The sequence below is a fragment of the Panthera pardus genome, unplaced genomic scaffold (assembly GCF_024362965.1).
Source record: "Panthera pardus isolate Hobbes unplaced genomic scaffold, ASM2436296v1 HiC_scaffold_27, whole genome shotgun sequence".
Taxonomy (NCBI): Eukaryota; Metazoa; Chordata; class Mammalia; order Carnivora; family Felidae; genus Panthera; species Panthera pardus.
Window position 1 is genome coordinate 73180247 of NW_026526843.1, and position 15304 is coordinate 73195550.

Genomic DNA, 15304 nt, shown 5'->3' on the forward strand with positions numbered 1-15304 from the left:
GCTCATGTATCCCCCCACCACACACACATCTTGCTTTGTCTTGTCAACTGCTGCCTTTTTTTTTTCTTTTCCTCCATTCCAGGCTGGCTGTAGTTGTTCCTGAAAAGTGATAAAATTTTGTGATCCATGCAGAAGGAGCTCAGCACACTTCCAGGCATATCTTTGGAGCTCAGGACAAATTGCTCAGCTAAGCCAGAGGAAGAGAGGGATCTACCATTCTCATGTCCAGCACTGTTGGCCTATCAAGTTGTATTATGTCCAGATATGGAAGGTCCCAAGTTTCCACTTACACTGTCTCAAATTCTTCTGTTAGGAGACAAAACTAATGGAACACAGTCTCCTATTCCTACCCCATTACTCCTTCCCCCACTTACAACACACTCTCTTTTCCTTTTGTGTGTGAGATGTGTGTGTGTGTGTGTGTGTGTGTGCCAGCTCTGCCACCAGTCTACCTTAGGTAAACACTCTACTGTGCATGAGGAGGAATTAACAAGAACTGTGATACTATGATAATTAAAGGAAACAACCTTAATATCCCTCACTAGGGGGCTAATCATATATATATATATATATATATATATATATATATATATATATAATGGTATATTCATTTAACAGGATGCTGTTCAGCATTTTAAAACCATAAACTAGCATGAAAAGAACTACTATGACTATACTGTGAGGTTAAAGAACAATATGAATAATATGATACTATTCATGAATTAAAATATCCATGTGTTTACACATATGTTTGTAAGTCCCCAGAAAAGGAGAAATATGCATAGAAAACTCATATCAGTTGTTATCTCCAGAAAGAGAACTGAGATTAGAGAAGAAAGAGAGAATTCTTTAAGAATGTATATATATTTCTATATTATTTATTTTTTTTAGTGAGCCTGAATTACTTTCTAATCATATAAAATTGTTTAAAAAAAGAGAAACATGACTAGAAGGAAAAAGAAAAGGGGAAGAAGAGAACAAAAAAAATGAAAAGAAGAATCTGGGAGAGAATGTAAGTAATAGAATTAGAATCCAAAGGTTTATGATGAGAACAAATAATGGTAAAGCTTAAAAGTAGAACAAATGTAAGGTTTGTGGTAGAGTTCAAATAGTCAACCTCAGGAGGAAAAGATGAGGAAATGTGACGTAGCAGAAGCATGGCTAAAAAGACCTGTGAAGCAATGTATGGAATTGTTGAATCACTATATTGCACACCTGAAACTAATATAACACTGTATATAAAATAAAATAAAATAAAATAAAATAAAATAAAATAAAATAAAATAAAATAAAATAAAATATTGGAAAAAAAGACCTCTGAGGTTTTACTTGATAATAAACTTCATAAATGTTAGCAGTGAGCTGTGGTTTCCAGGAGAGTTAATTCAAACCTAAAAGACTAAGGTCCAGAAGGAAAGAGAGTTCTGCCTTTTTCTTCCCTGGTCAGATCCCATTTGAAGAAGTGTATACTGCTGTGGTCCCCCCACTCTAAGGGGAGACACATACATTGGGATATATCCATAGGAGAGTGAGCTAGCTCTCAAGGGCCTGGGACCCAGGATTCATGAGAAACAGTTGGAGGACCTGAGGTTGTTTGACTCTGAAAAGATTCAGGGGGATGTTGTCTATGTATTTGGACTTCAAAGTGGTCACCCTAAGAAAAGGGAATAGATGATCTCTATATGGCCCCAAAGAGAAGAGCTGGCAAAAAGATATAAAGAGATTCAAGGAAGAATGTTCTTATCATATCTGTCTAAAACTGAAGACTGTCGCTGAATAAGTACTGAAGTCACAATAGGAGATATGTGAGCAAAGGTTGGAGGAGCTCACATTCTGGGATGTTGAAGAAGAGATTCTTATACTCTGAGAGTCTATAAAAACAATATGCTAAAAACCCTCAAGTGAAAACAGTCTCTTTCTTTTTTTTTTTGTTATTTCCCATTTTTCTTGTGTTTTCTTTTTCTTACCCACTTGAAAAAATGGAGAAGATGGTGGCGTAACAGAGTCACTTTCAAATTACTATCTCATTTACTCCTAAGAACATTAGGTATTAATCTTTATTCGACAGATAAGGTAACTGAGGTTCAAAAAAGTGATGTCACTTGGTCATGATCATACTATAAGTAAGAACCTGAAATTAAACCATATGACTTTATTAATTATCCAGCCACTCATTTTATTCATTCAGAAAATGTGTATGTATATTCTTACTATGCACAATGCACTCTACTAGGCTCTAGCGATATAGACATGAAAAGACAGAAGTCCCTACTCTCACAGAGCTCCCTGCCTGGTGGAAGAGACAGGCAAGAAACATTATGGAAATATTGTGTTCTTTCTACCATTCCTCACATCCTAAGTGTTGAGATATGGGGATCAAAGTCTTCATTTCAGCAAAGCCAATTGAAACCATTTCCAATGCTCTGAAAAAGTGTAGGTAAATGGACAAGGAACAGAGGAAGAATGACTCAAGGGTTTGGGCAGACTCCTGCCCCCATTACTGAAGGCCTCCTTAATAATACTTCCCAATACCCTCTGCTGATGGCTAGAATTGTAGATGGTTTATTCATATGCATATATGTATATGCAGCAAGATATCTGCATGATTTTTTTTTGTATGTGCATAAGAGGGAAAGAAAGTGCCACTTGGACAAGACACCATAAAGAACACTGCATTTGGAACCAGAAGACCTATTTTTAGCCTCTGTTATGTCATTTACTGGTTCAAAAAATTTAGGCAAATCAATTGATTAACCCCAACCCCCAGTTTTCTCATCTGTAAAAACTGAGGTAATAATAATTGATACTTCCCAGGATTGTTGTCAAAGGAGATATAAAGTTGAACATGAGAAGCGTTTTTGCAAAACATGAAGTGCTTACATATGGTAAATGGATGATCATAGCTATGTGGATGGAAATGTAAATTCCAAGGTCTTCAGGGGTTTAAATGTGCCTCTGTTTGTCCATATGGGTGTTGTCTATAGCTCCCATACTTGTTTATGTGTCCTTTTGAGTGTATGTGTGTTGATGGGCCTAAATTGTATTTTCCAGTTGCTGATATGTAAATTCACCTCAGAAACACATTTTCTCATTCCTTAACCTCCAGTCTCAGACCAAAAAACATTCTAATATCTTTTATCTGAGAAACACAGGTTTTTTTTTCAATATATGACGTTTATTGTCAAATTGGTTTCCATACAACACCCAGTGCTCATCCCAAAAGGTGCCCTCCTCAATAACAATCACCCACCCTCCCCTCCCTCCCACCCCCCATCAACCCTCAGTTTGTGAGAAACACAGGTTTCAAACTATTTTTTTAGAGCCCTTCTTCATCTTCCCATCCCCCCAAAGGCACTTTGCTTATGATCAACTCAGCCATGTGTATACATGCAGATGAGAGGTCATATCCAGATGTGTCTCAGTGAGGAAAATGCAGAGCTCTCCACCAAGTTTGACATGCCCCTCAGAACCAGCCACATCACGTGTCCCTGGACCTCCTCAGTGGCTCCAGAGCATGTGTTGCTGGCAGGTGTAATGCCTCAGGGGGAGAGGAAGAACTGTTCTCTACTTCCTCTCACACACATATCCCTACCTAACCCCCTCAGCCTCCTCTTCTCCAAAGCTTTGGGATTAGAGGCTGAGAGGTCTGGCTCTACTTTACTCAGATCAACAAAACCTCAAATGTGCTGCCAGATTACTGGGCTCAAAGATATCCAGCCAATTTTTCTGTGTCAGAATTTTTAGGAGAAGAAAGAGAGCCTGGAGAGAGCACTCTGTGTTTAACTCATAGAAACACTGAATCTTAGAGCTAGCCTCATCTTTCATCATTGCCTAAACCCACCTCTTCCATATCCTTGTGAAATGATGAAAACAGAAATCAGAATCCTAGAATATCACACCTTTAGCTATGCTACATGCCCCATTTTATAAAGAACACTAAGTCCAAGAGGAGCCAATGAACTTGTTCAGGGAAAACCTAGCTCTCATGATTCCCATGCGAATGTTCTTCTGCTGGGTCTCCAGATTCAAGAGCAGTAAGGATTAATCCAGTTAGTTAAAAAACAAAAGTTCCTATACTTCTGTTGCTGTGGAGACATCTCTTAAAAACAGAAGCTGAATAATTCGAAGGGAGGAAAATAAAAATAGAGACTGACTGTTAAGTGTCTCTGCTGAGAGCAAACCTGGACAGAGTATCTACAATGACTCAGGGCAGGATCTGAGACCCAGGAAAAATACTTCTAGCAACTGATCCGAAAACTGGGGAGGTCTTGTTCCCCTTGCAAAATGAGTTACAGATCTCCAACAAAATCTCCTAAAATCAAAGGTTGTGGCTTTAATTCTCTTCTCATCTCCCAGAAACTTGCACAGCTCCAGGCTTTCCTGATTGATGATGTTTGTCATAGAAATGAAATAATCCTGGCTTCCTTAGCAAAGGGACCTCTGTCTGGATCCACCCACTGACTGGCTATGTCCCAGAGCTGTAAGTGTACCAGTTCTCTGGTGCTCCACACTCTGGTTGTTTCCATTTTCTAGGGAGCTGGATCATCACAGTATACCCTAGAGATCATAGGGTTGCCTGATGGTCTAGGGGGGTTACTTCTCATTCCTAAAGGCTCTGGTCTCATAGATTATATGGAAAATGGAGATGGAAGTAATGAAATCACTCTACCTCATCATATTTACCCATTTATCATCTCATTTACCTCTTGAAGGTATTCTGATCCTATCTGAGTTCTCCCACTCCCTAGGCAAGGCTGGACTAGAGATACTTCCACTTCTTGTTCAGTATCATACTTTTCCCACTTTAGGGTATCTGCAGATACTGTTCCTTCTGACTGGTACACTTTTTCTGGGACACTCTTCCTCTGGCTATTTTCATGACTGGCTCTTTCTCTTCATTTAGATCTCAGCTTAAATATAACTCCTTTCTTTAACCATTCTTTATAAAATAGAATGCCCTCTACCCCCCTTCAAGAAAAAAAAACCCACTTCATTCTCAATCCCAGATGTTTGTCTCCTTCACAGCAGTTACTATCGTTTGCAATAATGTATTTTATCTATGTGTTTACTTAATATCTGCCTTCCTACAGTAGGCAGAATAACAGAATAATGGTCCCAACAAAGATGTCCACATCCTAATCCCCAGGACCTGGAGATGTGTTATATTATATAATAAAGAGGAATTAAGATTGCAGATGGAATTAAGGTTACTAATTAGCTGACCTTGATATGGAGAGATTATTCACAACCAAGAAACTGGAAAAGACAAGGAAATGGATTCTCCTCTAGTCCACAGAAGCAATGCAGCCTTGCTAACCCGTTTTAGACATCTGACCTCAAGAACTGTAAGAGAATAAATTAGTGTTGCTTTAAGCTACTAAGTTCATAGTGATTTATTACAATAGTCATAGAAAACTATTACACTCCCCATTAGACTATAATGACAGATATTCTTTTTCATACTTTCATATATACAGATGATGATTTTCAACCAAGAACATTTTCTAGAGCACCTTCTATGTGCCATGTACAAGGGTGGAAGCTTACTCATATGTTATTTGCAGTGGTGGTGGTGGTATGTTTGTCACGTGTTATATCTTATTGTCTCATTTACTCCTTCCTGTGGCAAGGTAGATTACTAGCCCTACCATAGTAGGGCTTTTCATAAAAAGTCTCAAAGGTATGAGCCCTCCTGAAGGCCACAAATCCAGTGAGTATAAAAGCCAGATTAGAATCCAGTTCTCCAGACACTAAATCCAATAATAATTTTATATTTTTAACTACAACCTACTGCCACCACTCCCTTAAACACAACTCATATACTGAACCTATCTTATCTCTTCCCTTAGACCACATTCTGAGCATTCCAACCTTCTCCTTGCAGAAGTAATACACCCTGCATTTTAGCAACTACTTTTTCTCCATTTTCTCCCGATGAAAGATATCACTGAGTAGAAAGATCACAGGGTTTGACCTCCCAGCCTAGGTTTGGTGCTCACTTGATGACAGTGATATTTGGCACTCTCTCCTCATCCACAGCCAAGACCCGCCTTTCACTTACAACTGCATTTCTTTTTAAGTGCAGCTGAATTTCTCTAGTCAGGCTTATGTCTTCATTGTTCAGATCTGTTCCCCACCACACACCCACACAAACACTCAACAACAGTCAATATTTATTGAGTTCTTATTATGTGTCAAGCCCTTTGCTAAGGACTTGACATGCATTATTATCTCATTTAATCCTCACAACCTCAAATCATAGGTATTATTATCAGCATGTTATAGATGAGGATGTTGAAGCTGAGAGAGATTAAGTAGCTTGCTCAAGGCCATTGGCACCTGAAGATGACAGGATATCAGCCCAGATGCTCTATGCAGGACCCACACTTTTAGCTACTATACTCATTCTACACACACACACACATACACGCACACACCCTGCACAGTCACACCTTAAAGACTTTCCTGTAGCTCCTCCTCCTCCTGGAAAGTGGGAATGGAGGGGAGGAGTAAGGAAAGTGTTGCACCAAATAGAAGGAACAGAATCAACAAAGTCAAGGAACAAAAGAGATCACAGAAATTTAGAAATCTACAAGTTGGATCTGGATGAGGCTGGAGCATTAGGTCATATGGCAAACAGGTTCCACCTCGTAGATGCCTCCAATTCAACATTTCCAAAAACCCTTCCTATCTTCCCTATCAAACCCATTCTCCTTCAGAAACCTAAGAGTCATCCTTAACACCTCCTTCTTCCTTACCCCATGCCAGTTAAGTCTACTTCCAAGTCCTATCAAAGGGCCTCCTAACTAGTTTTCAAATCTGTCCACTTCTTTCCATCTCCACTGTTGCTTCTTTGGTCCCAGCCAAGTTGAATGGATAGCTGTAGCAGGTTCCTAACTGATCTCCCCACATCCTTTCTGGCTTTCCTTTAATCTATTCTCCACAAATCAGTCAGAGTAATCTTTTCAATATTAAAATCTTATCATGTCACTCTCCAGCTTAAAAGACTTCAATGGTTTCTTCTCTTTGCTCTTATGACAAAGAACAGAATCTTTGTTATGGTCTTTAAAAGCTCTTTGTGGTCTGGTTCCTGCCTACCTCTTTAACCTCTCAATCAATTCTCCCTGTTGTTGCAGCAAGAAACATAAAATACCTAGGAATAAATCTAACCAAAGATGTAAAAGATCTGTATGCTGAAAACTATAGAAAGCTTATGAAAGAAATTGAAGAAGACATAAAGAAACGGAAAAACATTCCATGCTCATGGATTGGAAGAATAAATATTGTCAAAATGTCAATACTACCCAAAGCTATCTACACATTCAATGCAATCCCAATCAAAATTGCACCAGCATTCTTCTCGAAGCTAGAACAAGCAACACTAAAATTCATATGGAACTACAAAAGGCCCCGAATAGGCAAAGTAATTTTGGAAAAGAAGACCAAAGCAGGAGGCATCACAATCCCAGACTTTAGCCTCTACTACAAAGCTGTCATCATCAAGACAGCATGGTATTGGCACAAAAACAGACACATAGACCAGTGGAATAGAATAGAAACCCCAGAACTAGACCCACAAACGTATGACCAACTAATCTTTGACAAAGCAGGAAAGAACATCCAATGGAAAAAAGACAGTCTCTTTAACAAATGGTGCTGGGAGAACTGGACAGCAACATGCAGAAGGTTGAAACTAGACCACTTTCTCACACCATTCACAAAAATAAACTCAAAATGGATAAAGGACCTGAATGTGAGACAGGAAACCATCAAAACCCTAGAGGAGAAAGAAGGAAAAGACCTCTCTGACCTCAGCTGTAGCAATTTGTTACTTGACACATCCCCAAAGGCAAGGGAATTAAAAGCAAAAATGAACTACCGGGACCTTATGAAGATAAAATGCTTCTGCACAGCAAAGGAAACAACCAACAAAACTAAAAGGCAACCAACGGAATGGGAAAAGGTATTTGCAAATGACATATCTGAAAAAGGACTAGTATCCAAAATCTATAAAGAGCTCACCAAACTCCACACCTGAAAAACAAATAACCCAGTGAAGAAATGGGCAGAAAACATGAATAGACACTTCTCTAAAGAAGACATCCGGATGGCCAACAGGCACATGAAAAGATGCTCAACGTCGCTCCTCATCAGGGAAATACAAATCAAAACCACACTCAGATATCACCTCACGCCAGTCAGAGTGGCCAAAATGAACAAATCAGGAGACTATAGATGCTGGAGAGGATGTGGAGAAACGGGAACCCTCTTGCACTGTTGGTGGGAATGCAAATTGGTGCAGCCACTCTGGAAAGCAGTGTGGAGGTTCCTCAGAAAATTAAAAATAGACCTACCCTATGACCCAGCAATAGCACTGCTAGGAATTTACCCAAGGGATACAGGAGTACTGATGCATAGGGGCACTTGTACCCCAATGTTTATAGCAGCACTCTCAACAATAGCCAAATGATGCAAAGAGCCTAAATGTCCATCAACTGATGAAAGGATAAAGGAATTGTGGTTTATATACACAATGGAGTACTACATGGCAATGAGAAAGAATGAAATATGGCCCTTTGTAGCCACATGGATGGAACTGGAGAGTGTGATGCTAAGTGAAATAAGCCACACAGAGAAAGACAGATACCGTATGGTTTCACTCTTATGTGGATCCTGAGAAACTTAACAGAAACCCATGGGGGAGGGGAAGGAAAAAAAAGAGGTTAGAGTGGGAGAGAGCCAAAGCATAAGAGACTCTTAAAAACTGAGAACAAACTGAGGGTTGATGGGGGGTGGGAGGGAGGGAAGAGTGGGTGATGGGTATTGAGGAGGTCACCTTTTGGGATGAGCACTGGGTGTTGTATGGAAACCAATTTGACAATAAACTTCATATATTGAGAAAAAAATTCTCCCTGTTGCTATTTGGCTCCCAGCCACACTGGCCTTCTTTCTGTTTCTAAAATGTATCATTCTTCCTCTAATCCATCCCCTACAAAAATCTTTTTATGCTATTTATTCTGCAGGGGGCACATGCTTCTCCACTCTCACAACTTACCTAGTTAGCACCAACCCAACCCTTCCTTTAGATAAAATATTACTTCTTGTGGAACTTTCTAAAACTTAGTAAGGGTCCCTGCCATATGTCCTCAGAGAACTAGCCAGTCTTCCTCCAGATAACTTAACCACAGTTTTTAAGTATACATTTATTTGAGTGTTGAGTAATATCTGCCTCCCCCAAGAAATGTATAAATTCTATGAGAACAGGAACAGTGTCTATTTTTTAATCACTATTGAATACCAGTGCCTAGCACAGTGTTTGGCACATGGTATAGTTGGTACTTGGTAACTATAAATAAATGAGAGGTGGTAAGGTTGCAAAGGGCCTTGAACCTCATGATAAGGGTTTTTAATGCTATTCTCAGGATGAGAAACTGCTAATGTTTTCAAAACACATGAGTGGCAATAATGTTTTGCTTTTAGAAAGGATAACATTGCTTTTTAAAGCAATGTTAGAAAGCAATACTAACTTTGCTTATGAAAGTAATACTATGTTAGAAAGCAATACTAACTTTGTCTTTCTTCCAAGACAGGAAGACAGATAAGAGGGGATGAGATAGAGTGTGGGGTATAGAACTCAGTTTGGAAGCCACTTTAATAATTTAGACAAAAATTATGAGGATCTGAGCTATTTTATCTCCTGTAGGCCAACCATCTCTCAATTTATCCATCTCTGCACTCATTCCACAAATGATCTGAGGCAACTTACCTCAGAAAAGCAACACATTTATAAAAATAAATAACAATTTGGGGCGCCTGGGTGGCTCAGTCAGTTGAACGTCCAACTTTGGCTCAGGTCGTGATCTCACGGTCTGTAAGTTTGAGCCCCGCGTCAGGCTCTGCGCTGACAGCTCAGAGCCCGGAGCCTGCTTCGGATTCTGTGTCTCCCTCTCTCTCTGCCCTTCCCCCGCTCATGCTCTGTCTCTCTCTGTCAAAAATAAATAAACATTAAAATAATAATAAAAATAAATAACAATTTTAAATAAAAATGAAAAATCTAAGAATCAGGAAGTCAAAATTGAGGAACCCTATTGATGAAGGTAAAAGAGAATAAGAAATTAATAAGATATGGAAGATATGGAAGCCACTAGAGCTCACACAGTTGAGCTATGAATTTAGCCCTGAGCTTTCTGGAATCCATGTGGAAAGGAGATGTGATCAGCCACATACTTTTCCTTATAGAAAAAGAAAGGCATTATTCTTCAGTTCTGACTAGGGAGGTAGTATTAAGAATGGAGAGAAGAGGATAAATTAGAGAGAGATTAAAGAGGTAGAACTGGTAGGACTAGGTAATTAGAAACCCTAGAAGAGAACCAGTTTGTGGGGTAAGGAAAAGATGATAAAGGTTTTGGGTATGGTGAGCTTGAGGTATCCATGAACATCCAGGTGAAGAGGCCCAACAGTAGTTGAGTTGTCTCATCTCAACATTTCCTCCCCCATTCCCTACCCTCCCTTGCTCCACCATTCGTTTCCTCTCTGTTGGAACTGCACCTAATCATCCCTGAGTAGGTCTCAGCTCTGTTCCTTTGAGCCTATTGTTCCCTCAGGTTTATAATCCTTCTCTCCCTGGCCAACTCCTACTCGCCATTGCTAACCCAAGGCAAAAGACATTTTCACTGGGAAGCTGCCCCACGACCCACAGAAACTCCCTTCCTGCTTCTGTGCTCCCATTATGCTTTGGACACCAAACTTGCCCACTGTCCTCTAATTACAATTGTCTGTAATTGTACATTAGACTTCTCCGTTGGACTGTCATTCCCCATTAGACTGTCAACTAAATGAACATGCTTTAGGGAAACTCCACATAGAAGAAAAAAAGAGAACTTCATGCTATGGTGACCTGAGAGTAGGAGGGGTCATTACATAAAGCCCAGAAGACAGATGGAGAAAATTCCCCCAGTGCAGATGAGACCAGGACCAGAGAAGAGATCCATGGGGACACATTGCCAGGGAGCAGTATCTGCCAAGGGTAGAGGGGCCAGGTGCTCTGGGGCCTTGCCCCCAGAGCAGCCTGGGAAACATACTCTGGGAGAGACAACCTGAAGGTCAGCCAGCCTGGGCTCAGACTCTTCCTGGTTCTGTCCACATTGGGAAGGATGGGGCTAAACCTTCACACAGGAGCTGGGTTCCTCCTAGCCCAGTATCGCAGAAATGAGTCAGTCATGGCTTAGTTTCAGCTCCATTAGTGGTAGCTTGGGCCAGGAAAGTGTTAGTGCTGTTCTGAGATTCAGGATAACTAACGTTTGCATTATTTTTGTTAATCCTTCTCTATTTGCCCTGGAGTTAAAACTGGGTTCAAGAGAGTTAAATATCTGACTCAAGTTAAAAAAAAAAAAACTTTCAGTGGTATTCTGACACCTACAAGCTAAAGTCCAAACTCCTTAACAAGACATATATGACTAGCCTAATCTGTCCACTTAACCTTCATCCTGCTCTCCAGTCATAAAAAACTGAGACTGAACTGAAAAGCCATATTTTCTGACTCCTTTCAGCTATTGGGCATGCTGTTCCCATTATCTAAAATACCTTTCCCCTTCTGCTTCCTCCTTCCCCCACTGCCCCTGTTTACCCAAAAAACTAGTAATTTTCTTTTAGTCTCAGTTCACCTTATCTGAGATGTCCTCCCTGACTATAGCCACTTCTCCAGAATGGATTTTGTTCCCCTGTCCTAAGCTCCCACAGCTCCTTGAGCTTCTTTTTCTCTTTGAACTCAGACAGTGTTTGTAGGAGAAATTAAATATGATGCCTTCCAAAAGGACATATGGGCTTATGGGAGTCAAGAATATTGTTTGACAATGTTTTGTGACTCTGGAATGAAGGAACTGGACACCAAGGTGTGCTGAGTTTGAGTTTTAGCTCTGCCACTAGTGAGCTGCATTATCTTGTTATCTGTATTATCAGTTATTTTACCTCTCTAGGCCTCCATCTCTCCATTTGACTGTGGTATAGGACTGAAAGATGTCAGTGGTCAATTTCAGCTCTGATATCCTAGAATTTTTAAATGTAGAGGAAGAGATAAATTAACTCATGGAAGAGAAGAAAAGGATAAATGAGAGCCATTCCATCATCACAAGGCACATTACAGATTTAACTGTCAATAATCCTGTGACCTTTCCAGCCTGGCAGGTACTGCTTATTATTTATAACATTCTTTCCAGTATTGTATGCATTGTTTTACAGATCACTGAGTTCTTTCACTTGCATTGTTTCATTTTATAGCAGCCAGTGAGAGAGGCATAACAAGCATTTAAAAGCTGTTGGTGTTCCTTAGAAGAGAAAACTAAGAGAGAGAAAGAAGCGGTTGTCCCAATCAGTGCTCAAATGACTTAAGGTTTAAATACTTGCAGTCACCCTTTGTAGAGTCACCAACCTTTCCAGTTTGCTAGGGATGTGAGACTTTCAGTTTTAAAATGAGAAAAGTCCAGGCAAACCAGAAAGTTTGGTTATCTATACAATTAACTAGCCCTCCTGCTCCTAATCACTCTTGAAGTAAGCAGATGTAGTTGGGGAGCAGTGGAGTAGTATCATTTCTCCCCTATGATCCTGCCCTACTGAGGACCAGGAGGCTAATCTAGCCCTGTTTGTTCTCCCCTAATCTGGATTACATCTGACTGGGCTTCTCACAGCTTAGTGGTTCACAGCATTGGCTGAATGTTAGAAAAACTTGGGGAGATTTGCAAAAATTACTATGCCTGGACCCCAAGCCAGATCAATTAGATAGAATCCTCTGGCTTGAATAAAGTCTGTTCACCGGTATTTTTATAAACTCTCTGGGTGATTCTAATGTGCAGTCAAGCCTAGGAACTACTGTGTCTAGCTGTTCTAAGTTTTAACCACAAAATAGATTAGGTCTTTGGATGGAAAAATTTCTCCCCCAAAGGCCTTATCCCCTCTTCTCCTTTCCTAGCCTTCCAACATACAAAATTTCCTCTAGACACTCACAAGAGGCCTTCTGCAGAATACAGAAGCCCTTCCCCATCCCTCTCCCTTTCCTGGCAGCTTACGGTGGTCTCCTTCCTGAAATTATTGGCATTTTTGCAAAAGAATTTTGGAAAGCATTCAAGACTCAAAGAACAAAGCACTAATGGTGAAAAATTAGACACTGGGGAGGTCTCTTAAAACAGGCCTTGGAATCACACTACCTAGGTTACCTCTTGCCTATCAGCCTAATAATGGAGCTAATTTAAATTAGGACCCAGTAGGAGAAAGAGCTGTGGAAGTTCCAGTCTCCTTACCAGAAGCTCTGCAGTTCTCACAGGTCAGATGTTGTAGGAAAAGGAAGGGGCTGGTGGGGCAGGGAAGCCAGGCAAGGAAAAAAAAGGATCTCTGCAAGGGTCTGGCTGGAAAGCCAGGGTGACTGTGTTTTTTGTTCTAACTCACTGCAGGTCCCACTGCTAGGCCCCTGCCCTTGTCTTCCCCATCAGCCCCAGGCAGCAGTGTAGACCCACAGCATTTGTCAAGTCTGAGACACAAAAACTAGAAGAAAAGTGACTTGGAAGCCACCTGACTCTGTGACCCTCTCTTTACATACCTTCATTGGTGATAAACTCACTCCAATCCTTAGTTGGACAGTCTACTTGATCACAAGAGAGTTAGGGCATTCAAAGAGCTTCTTTTATTTAAGCCAAAATTGGTTTCCCTGGAATTTTTAACCTCTGGCTCCAATTCCTTCAACTATTTCTCTGAGTTAGGTCCACTCTTTCTTAGCCCACTTACTTCCTTCTTGGACAGGATCCAGTTTGTCATCTGTCTGTGTGCCTGTTAACATGCCATGTCCAAAGCTGGACCTGGACTCTGCCTAATAAAGAGATGAACTTCTTCTAGAAATGATATTTCTATTAATATAGTCCAGGGTATCACACACACACACACACACACACCATAATTTACACTCTACATATTGATATATAATCTGCTTTTTACACTCAACAGTATTTCATGGGCATCTGTGTGTGTCAACTAAAATAAGTCTATTTTAACATTTTAAGTGGTGTCATTGAATGGATATACCATGGCCTATTTAACCATTCTGCTATCAAAGGACACTTGGACTGTTTCCTATTGTGTACGATCAAACAACATTATGCATATATTTCTTCACACTGGTCCACATTTATTCCTCAGTTGGTCAAAGGGTAAGCAAATTTTAAATTTCAATACATGTCACCAAACAATCCTTAGAGAAATTGTTCTGACTCTCATTTCCACAAACAATGCATGCAAGTACTTTTACCTTGACATGCCAACAATACTGGGTATTAGTCATTTTAATATTTGCCAATATGCTAGAAGAAAAACAATCTCTTTCATCTTGATTTTCATTTATTTAATTACTAATGAAGTTGAACATCTTTTCATGTTAAGTTAGTGATTTATATTTCTTTTTTATAAATTATTTATTCATATTATTTGTTCAACTTTTCCTGAGGTTTTATCTTTTAGTTATTGATTTATAAATTTCTTTATATTTTAAGGATGTCAACCCCTTTTATGTCAAATATCTTGCCGATATGTCCCTAGTTTGTCCTTTGTGTTTTGATTTTAATTTTTGCAACACAATTTTCTTAATTTTTAGGTCACCAGCCTTTATCAATATTCATTTTGTTATTTATGTATTATACTACCAAGGTTATAAAACTAACTATCCATATTTACTTTTAATACATTCAGACCCTCATTCCAGCTACTATACTTTTCCTCCTCCCACCTCTGCCTTCCCATCAGAACTCACCACCTGGAATCTACTCTCCTCTGCTTTCTGCTAGGTGACTGCTAGGTTAAAACTCATAAACTGAGATATGCTAATAGGTGCATATATGTTCTCAGGCTTGCAGGTATGTTATCCAGACAGGTTGATAGAAATTCTTGGAAGTAACTGTTACCCCATAGGAATACCTTTCTAATGGTGTCATTCTAAGTACTAAGACAGATGGGTGAAGGAAATGATTTGGAGGCAGCAGGTTCAGGGATGTAGGTGGTATAGTGGAAATAGTACCAGGTTTAAAGTTAGAAAATTATGCATTTTGGATCCCAGCACTAGCTGTGTGTTGTGGCCAATTTATATTCCCTCTCTGAGACCGAATTTCTTCACCCATAAAATGATAAGGCTACTATGTATTCTTTTTAGTTATTACCTGTTTGTCATCTGTATCCTCCCCTTCCAGTCTCATTACCACTAAACTCCCGGCATCCAGTGCAGCACCTGACAAATAATAGGTGCACAGCAAATGTTTATTACTTGAATGAA